The sequence below is a fragment of the Alosa alosa genome, chromosome 1 (genome assembly GCF_017589495.1).
Source record: "Alosa alosa isolate M-15738 ecotype Scorff River chromosome 1, AALO_Geno_1.1, whole genome shotgun sequence".
Taxonomy (NCBI): domain Eukaryota; kingdom Metazoa; phylum Chordata; class Actinopteri; order Clupeiformes; family Clupeidae; genus Alosa; species Alosa alosa.
This window is the reverse complement of record NC_063189.1, coordinates 48,653,722-48,662,453: the sequence shown is the minus strand read 5'-3', so window position 1 is coordinate 48,662,453 and position 8,732 is coordinate 48,653,722.

The window sequence follows — 8,732 nt, the reverse complement described above, 5'->3', positions numbered from 1 at the left end:
AGCATAAGATTTTCTCTCATGGCACAAAGGGGAGTTGTTATGGCAGTGGGCAGGAATGATTTTCTATAGCGCTCCTTGCTACAGCGAAGTTGGAGCAACCTCCAGCTGAAAACACTGTTGTTTGACCAGTAGTTCATTCAGTGGATGTGAGGTGTTGTCCATAATGTTAAAGCGATGGTTCGGAGTAATTTCACCCTAGGGTCCTTTGCACCATGACCCCAAGCCAAACACCCTCCCAGAACCTGTTTTCCCTTGGTCGAACCCTGGTCGAGTAGCGCTGTCAGAAACTAATGAGCTTCTGCAGTCGTAATGGTACCAACTTTTATCTCGTAAATTACCCCACTAATAATGCCCTGAATGGTACGAAACTTCTACAGTAGTACAACTATGTTCTTTACTCATAAAACGAGGCATTGAAAAGTTTGTAAATACACCAGAAGTTTATTTAAATAAGACTTGCCTCATATATTTCTCATATAGCCTGTATATTTATATATAATTTATATTATTCTGAACATTTTCAGAAAAGTTTGTTCTCTTTGTATTATTATTATTAGTATTATTATTATTATTATTATTATTATTATTAGATCTAATATCAGGCCTATTATTATCATCTGGGATGTTGTATCAAGTGGGCTAGTTTAAAATATGAGTACTGAGTAATAATACTGCTTACCTTTTTTCTTGTTATATAACACCCTAAATGTCGACAGGAGTTGGAACAACTGCTCTGGTGGAGTCAGATTAACTTGGAACACATGCAAGAATGAGATGATAGTGGATAGTGGAGACATCCAGCTCCCCCTCACAATATCCACCCTCCACGTCTCAGCCAGAGTGCGAATTACCCCACCATAATTGGGGGGTACTGCTCCTTCACTTCTTCTATGACCATCATGGTCCACTACCATATCAATCCCCACCGTGATCACTAAGTGCAACATGTGTTGTGCAACACATACAAGGTCTAAACAAGGTCTAAACAAACTGATAATCAGTAGGCTACAGAATATCTCATTGTTCTTATATATCCTGTCGTCTCCCTGCAGCCTGTTTACGGTTATATCCTGTGCCTCCCCTGTCTGCTGCCCCCCCTTTCCTTAACACATATGAACAATGTATAAAAACTAACTGCACCTGCACTTTTAATGTAATTGGTTGTAGATCTTAGTGTTATTATTTCCTGCTAGCACCAAAAAAGTGCCTGATGTCTGTGTGCCCTTTCCTTTTCCTCATAGTGTCTCTTTGAATAAAATAAAATCCTAGTTTCATTAAGATAGTATCAGGGTTCTCAGATAAAACTACATTTATCAAACTATGAAATAATAGAATGTAAAAACAATACCAACCAATTAAAAACAAATTAAAATACTAGCACATAATATTTACCCTAGGCTACTTTTATGTTTCCACAGGTTTAGGTTTAGATAGATAGATAGATAGATAGATAGATAGATACTTTATTGATCCCCAAGGGGAAATTGAAAGTTTCTCTGATGTTATAACATAGGCTTAGCTACATCAGACCCTCTTGTGCCCGGTAGGTTAATATAAAAACACAGGATCTGTGCCAACACACTTTCAAAAAGACACAAGGCAATTTATTCAAGATAAAATGAGAATGGACACCTAGGCTATGGAGTTAATCTCCTTGGAAATGACAATCGATTTTACCTCACCACACTGTAAAGCTTGATTTAAATAGAGAATTAGCCTATCTTGCTAACTAACCTTGGTAATGGTAACTAACCATGGTCCACTTTACTAGCCTCAGTGGGTAAGTAGCAGGTAACTAGCCAGTATTTCAATGTATGAAGACGTGACATGAGCTATGAAAGAACAAAACACGTTTATAAATGAAGGTAGTAAAATCCTCAACAAGCTAGACGTCAGCTAGTAACTTACATTTTACCCATGCACATCAGCAGCAAACTGAATTTAGCCTACTGGAGGAATTTAACTAGCGTTTTGTCATTCAACGTTGACGCTTAAGAAGTTGAAGTCGTTCTCTATCTCAGTTGCTTCTAGCGCCACGGTGGTTAAAAATGGTACGGTCCACAATAGGGGTGTCTGAAATCGCTTTACATTAAAATGTTCCTACAGTAAAACTAGCAGTTGACTTGTATTGTAACTGTAATGATATTTTTTCACAATATCAGGAAAAATTATCTGACCCCCCCCCCAAAACTAATATTTCTGTCTCTTTGGGGGGTACTGGGTCTTCATTGGAGGGTATAGTACCCCCCAGTACCCCCTGTAATTCGAACTATGGTCTCAGCAAACTATTTCTCAAGGCCTGAAGTCTATGCATTCTAGCTACTGTCAGTGACGCGAGAGAACTTAAGTTATTAGGAAAGTGCGGTGTAAGTTTAGGCTACATTAATTTGTGCGTAGTGCCAGTGTCATTCATTTATTTTACATGTCTTACAACATACATGCATTCACAGTCGAGTGAAATATTATAAGCATAGGCCTACAAAGACGCTTAGAACTCACGTTAAGCCGATGGTAGCACACTGAATGCGAATGCGCGATTTGATGCAGGCAAAAGTACTGACTGTTACTAACGAAGGTTTTATAGCAATATTATAAATGTGGCGACAAAATAGCCTAGAACTTGGGTAAGCCTTGCGTTTAGTAGCCTAATTGCGGTGATAGCCAAAACTAATGTGAATCACGGACTATCCTACAACCAAAGAAAAAGGTGATTAGTAGGCCTACCTGCGTTAGCCAAATAAAGGACGGGACTGCACCCTTCACAAACCATAAAATAAAGTTTATTGGGGGCCAAGCAGCGAAGCAAACTTTCTCTGATTCCCACCAAATTTTACACAGATCATCTTCAGACCAAGCCTCATAAAAGTTATCACTTTTCGTCTTCGGAAGTATTACCGTTCGCCAGTAACAGCCAATCAAAATTTGCGGCGAAGCCGCCACACAGGAAGTGAGCTCATATCTCAGCAACCCTTGCAGTCATCAAATCCAAACTTGCTATATGGACTCATGACCCCATCAGGAGGACGCTCTAGAAATTTGGTGACCTTTGACCTCTAGGGGGCGCTGTAAATCAGTAACATGCCTTTAGGACTGTAGCTGCTGTTGTGCCTAGAATTACAATGTACTAGTGGTGTCTGGTAATACTGTGGAAGATCCTTATGTCGACAGATGGCAATTCATGACATCAACATAATTGATTTGGCCGCCATATTGGATTTAATCAAAACCACTATCAAATTTCCCTAGGTCACAAATTTCATCGGATCCTCACCAAAATTGGCACAGACCATCTTCAGACCATGCCTTATCAGTGCTTGGATTTCCATAACAATTGACGGAAGCGTTTGCCCGTAGCAGCCAATCGAAATTGGTGGCGAAGCCGCCAAACAGGAAGTGAGCTCATATCTCAGCAACCCATTCACCTATCATAACCAAACTTAGTCCATGGACTCAGGACCCAATCAGGGGGACGCTCAAGAAATCTGGTGACCTTTGACCTCTAGGTGGTGCTGTAATTAAGAAACAGGCCTTTTGGCCTGTAGCAGCAGTTGTGCTTAGAATTAAAACGCACTAGTAGTGTCTGGTAATACTGTTGGAGGTCCTTAGGCCGACCCAAGCCAACTTGTGATTTCATCATAATTGATTCGGCCGCCATATTGGATTTAATCAAAACACGCACGTAATTTTTCGCGAGGTCACAAATTTCAGCGGATCCTCACCAAAATTGGCAGAGAACATCTTCAGACCATGCCTTATCAGTGCATCGCTTTTTGGAACGATTGACAGTAGCATTCGGCTGTAACAACCAATCGAAACTTGCGGCAAAGCCGCCAAACAGGAAGTGAGCTCATATCTCAGCAACCCTGCCATGTATCATAACCAAAATTACTACATAGGTTCAGGACCCCATTAGGAGGACGCTCAAAAAATGTGTTGACCTTTGACCTGTAGGGGGTGCTGCAATTAGCAATATTGCATTTTGATCTGTAGTTGCGATTTGTTTTATTGATCTTTTATTTTTGGATGTGAAACTGATGACAACATGTTCCATCCAGTTCATTCTAATGTGTGCGTGGTAGGGCGGGGCGGGACGGGGTGGGACAGACAGGGGTGATTAGGTGGGGGGGCTGGCTGGTGGAGGCGGTGGCAATGCTCAGCCCTGTTTCAGCCCTACAAAATCAGTTATGTTTTATGTGACACTTATTGAAAGTGTTGATCACGAGTGTCTGCTGAGTTCTATCTTGTCGCCATGGCTACTCCGGCCTATTCTGCTTGGCCCCCTCATTGCTGCTTGCAGCTATATTTAGTTTTACAGTTGACTACAGTTGACAGTTCACCATCAGTCCACACAAACAGTTCTGGTTTCCTTGCACTAGCCATTTCGTCGTAGCCTATTCTGTCTGTTTGTAAAGCGCAAGTTTTGGTCAATTTCTGTAAAAAAACAGTGCCACCTATAGGCCTGGGTTATGAAGTAACTTGTTGAGTCGTGTTGAGATGGATACGTTTGGACGCAAATATTCTTGATACGGTTCCAGGGAAGACGGAGGAAAAAAAGATCGGTTTGGTACGTGTGGACTAGGCCTTAGTAACATTAAGTCTAAAAAGCCCAACAGAGGATGGTCTGCTACAAGGGCTGTTGATTCTGGCTCACTGAATCCATCCTGTGGACATCCATCATATTGTGGAGGAATATATGGATACTCCATGCTGATAGCATTGATTAATCCATGCATGTTCACAACATAACCTTCAACATTCTGCTTTTTTATATCCATATTTAGATTTTGTTGAGTGCCAAACATGCCTATCATCATGCTACAAATGCTGCATGCCGTTGAACATGAACTTAACCAACAGCTCAGTTCAACTTTACAATAAATCATACAGTGGTTTCACACAACACCACCAGTAATCTCTGTGAGGTAGGTATAGCCTATTTAGATTAGTCATAGGTATTGGAAATAGCTATAAATAAAGAGCTCAAACATATTAGATGAAAAACATTTTAATGTAATTACTTTCAAGTCTACATGAATGCGAGTGAGAATTCACAATTGGCCTGTGGACCGCTGTGGTGTGTCATCACCATAACCACCACACCCTGGCTGTGGGTGACTTCATGGGTGGGTCTGTATACTTATTCATACATACACTCAAGCATTAATATACCCTAGCCTGCTTTGGTATGTAACTGAATCTCAATCATTATACCCAGTTAATTGTGCTTGGACTTTGCTTTCACTGAACAAAATGGAAGACATCTGAGGTAAGTCTGAAACTACGTATTAATTGTGATGTGAATAAGCACAAATGCAACATGTTAAAGTATTCTTGGTTTTATAGGTTTGGCAAAGGGATTCTCGCTGGTCAATCCATCCACTGCATTGGCACATGGTATCGCTACTTTCTACTTTCAGTTGGTGTCCTCAATATCTTCTTGATGCTTCTGATAAAATATTTGGAAAATGATTCAAGGAAGTGGTGTAAAAAACTAGATCCACAGTACTCCTCGAACCCACACAAATCCTGGCAATTAAAGAAGCCAAGAAGTCAAAGAAAGAAATATGATCAGAGCAAGATGAAGATGTGAAACTCAATGAAAATAAAAAGTTATGTCCAACTGTACGAAGGTTGTACATTTTGTAATTTTGTTTTATATTTGTTTTATATTTATATAAGTGCATTAAATGATGGACAGTGAAATGGTACATTGTGAAATGCTTTGAGATGCTCAAAATGTTTAAAACTTTACAAGAGCTTAAACAGAGTGCACATTGTTAGGAAACATATTACAGTTTTTTCTGAATGGTTAAACACAACCATGATTCTTATAGCACAATTTTTAAAACTATTAATACTTATAGCAAAACCACTCACTGAGTTCACAAAACTAAAAGCACAAACACTGCTTTGCACTCAGTTTGCAAATTTGTAACACACACTTTGCACAACTGGAGGCACAATTCACTGCACAGCACTCTTTTTGTGGAACTGTAAACACAACTCATGCTTTACACTCAATTTCCCACACACTCCTAGCAAATCTATACACATGTATTATTTTCACTATTTTGCCAACTCTCTGGCACACTTTCTAATGTGAAAACTGTTTTAGATAATTAGTTCACTTTTCAATCAGCCTAAGCACTATAAATAAGCCACAGGTAATGTACAATGCACAATGGAGGGAGCAGGAAGAGTGAGAAAAGTAAAAATAAGAGGAGGCTGAAGAATAGGACGTGGAGGTGAAGAAGTAGGAGGAAGAAGAGGAGGAAGAGGATGCAGAGGTGAAGAAGTGAGAGGGAGAGGATGACAAAGGGCAAGGAGGTGAAGTTAGAGGAAGAGGACAAGGAGGAGCAAGAGGAGGACGAGAAGGGGGAAGAGGAACTGTAAGGGTAAGAAGAGGAAGAAATAGCCCTTTTACAGGCAAAAAAATCAGTCTACATGTGGGGATATTGTCATGTCAGGCCTGGATACGGCATTCCAGAATATATTTTCCCCGGTGCCTTGGACTAGGACATTGCATGTGATGTAGACGAAATTTTGAGAGAGACAACCCGATGTAGACTGATTTGTTTTGTCTCAGTGAAATTGCTATTTTGTGTTTTGACTTGGAAAAACACACTTGTGTTTGTTTTGATGTGTGTAAATAAACACCAATACTTGAAGTTTGGATCCCTGTATGTTTACAGAACTATGACAAAAGTATGATCTCAAACTGACATAGTCTACCTTGTGTACAGAGAAAGCAAAAGCCAGATGTGTTTTTTATTCATCAGTGTGTAGTTGGCACATTGTGTGCTTACTATTGTGATGGCTTGTTTGTATGATACGAACACCATTTTTACGAAGGTGTGAAGAGTTAAGCAAGGTGTGTTGGCTTTTGTGTGTAGAGTTTTGCCAAAAAAAGCCGTAGTTACAAAAAATGTGCTTAAGCAATCAGAAAAAACTGTAATAAAAACATTTGATAATGTCATGAAACCATGAATGTCTGATAGATTTCTGTGTGGCTTTGACTGGTTTTCCCAGAAGGAAAGAAAGATGTGAAAGAAAAAGTATAGAAAATGCGATTTTGCAAAAGGTGACAGAGAAATACTGAAATATTAAACTATTTACTGCAGCTATCATTCAAGATATCCCTGTGAAATCTAGTTATTTCCAAATGATAGTAGAATAAAGTGAAGACACAAGTCAGGGCTGTGTTTGGTTTTTGAGAAGCAACACTGAATTGACAATAAGGACTATTGAATTTGACAACAAAGTGTAGGGATTATAATTGCAGACTGCTATCTTAAATCCTTTGTTTTGTTGCTAATGGTAGCAGTGGTCAGAGCCTACAAATGCCAAGTCAAATGCTACAAGTCCACGCTACAAACTTCAACCGAAAAAGGTTGGTACTGCTTTTGTTGATAATAACATATTTCATTTTTTGAGTGATTCTGATGTACTTGATAATGAAATTATGTAATTTTCTGTTTTTAATACAGCTAAAATGGAAGGGGAGTGGCCCGGTAAGAATGAATTATTGTGGGGGGTTTTCTCAGCACTAGCTAAAATATTTCCAAAATGTTAGTAGGCTGCTGTTGCATCCCTCATCATATCAAATTATCTTTTTAGTCTCTGTCTCTCTCTCTCTCTCTTTCTAGGGTTTGTTGGACCATGGTGGTTTCGTTACTTCCTCTTCTCTGTCTTTCTTCTTGATTTGCTGTTGCTATCACATAGGCTACCTGTATAGGGATCTGAGGGAACGATCAAGGGCATATATGACATACATGAGATCTACAGTTGTGACAAACATCAAGTCTCAGGAGGAGTCTGAGGATATTTATGAAGATGCTGAAGATGCATTTTGAAAATGTTCAGCTTAATGAAACTGACAAAGCAGAATGAATCAAAGTCATTAGTTCGCTTAAAGAGCAAAAAAAAGATGATTTGCGATAAACACCTTTTGACTCTTGCAGGACAGAGGTTACAATTTTGTGAAAAGTTATCTGCATGGAATATTGCACTATATTATAACTGCAATATCAACTTCTTCACACAATGCACAAAGGAGGTTCCCCCTTCGCTTTGAAGCGCTTTGAGTGTCTAGAAAAGCACTATATAAATGTAATGGATTGTTGTTGTCATAATTGGCCCTATGAGAATATAAAGTTAAAAGGTTCTACTTCATCCTGCACAGTTTGAAATTACTGGTTTGCACTCCAATTAACCAAAACTGATATGAGAAACCGGATTCTTCAGATATAATGTCCAAAAATGCATAAAACCAAAACTGTTTGTTACTAAACTGTTACAGAATATGTGGATAACAGTATTTGACAACATATCAGATCATTTGAAGGGGATGCTAAAGGAACTGTGATTGTGCTATGTGTAACACAATGATTCTGACACTTTTGACAGACAACATTGTTTTACTGGAAATGCCTACTTTTTGAAACTTTTGGTAGCATTGTGGTATAGCAAGGAGTCACCTTTGGGGCTAATTGGATCATGAACTGTCAGGTGAGATATTGCCTTTGTGCTGAGGACATGAATTATGAATGTGACATGCGCTTAAAGTATGCTAGTACCATGAAGGGGAAGCAGACGGCTGACTACAGGTCGTAGCCTCTCAGTAAGTCTGACACATGTAGCTTCCATTCCAGGAGGCTTTGTCTACAGAATCCATGTCATGAGAAGTGATTAATGTGTCAATTTGTACCCAAGTATGAATAGCATATCGGGGA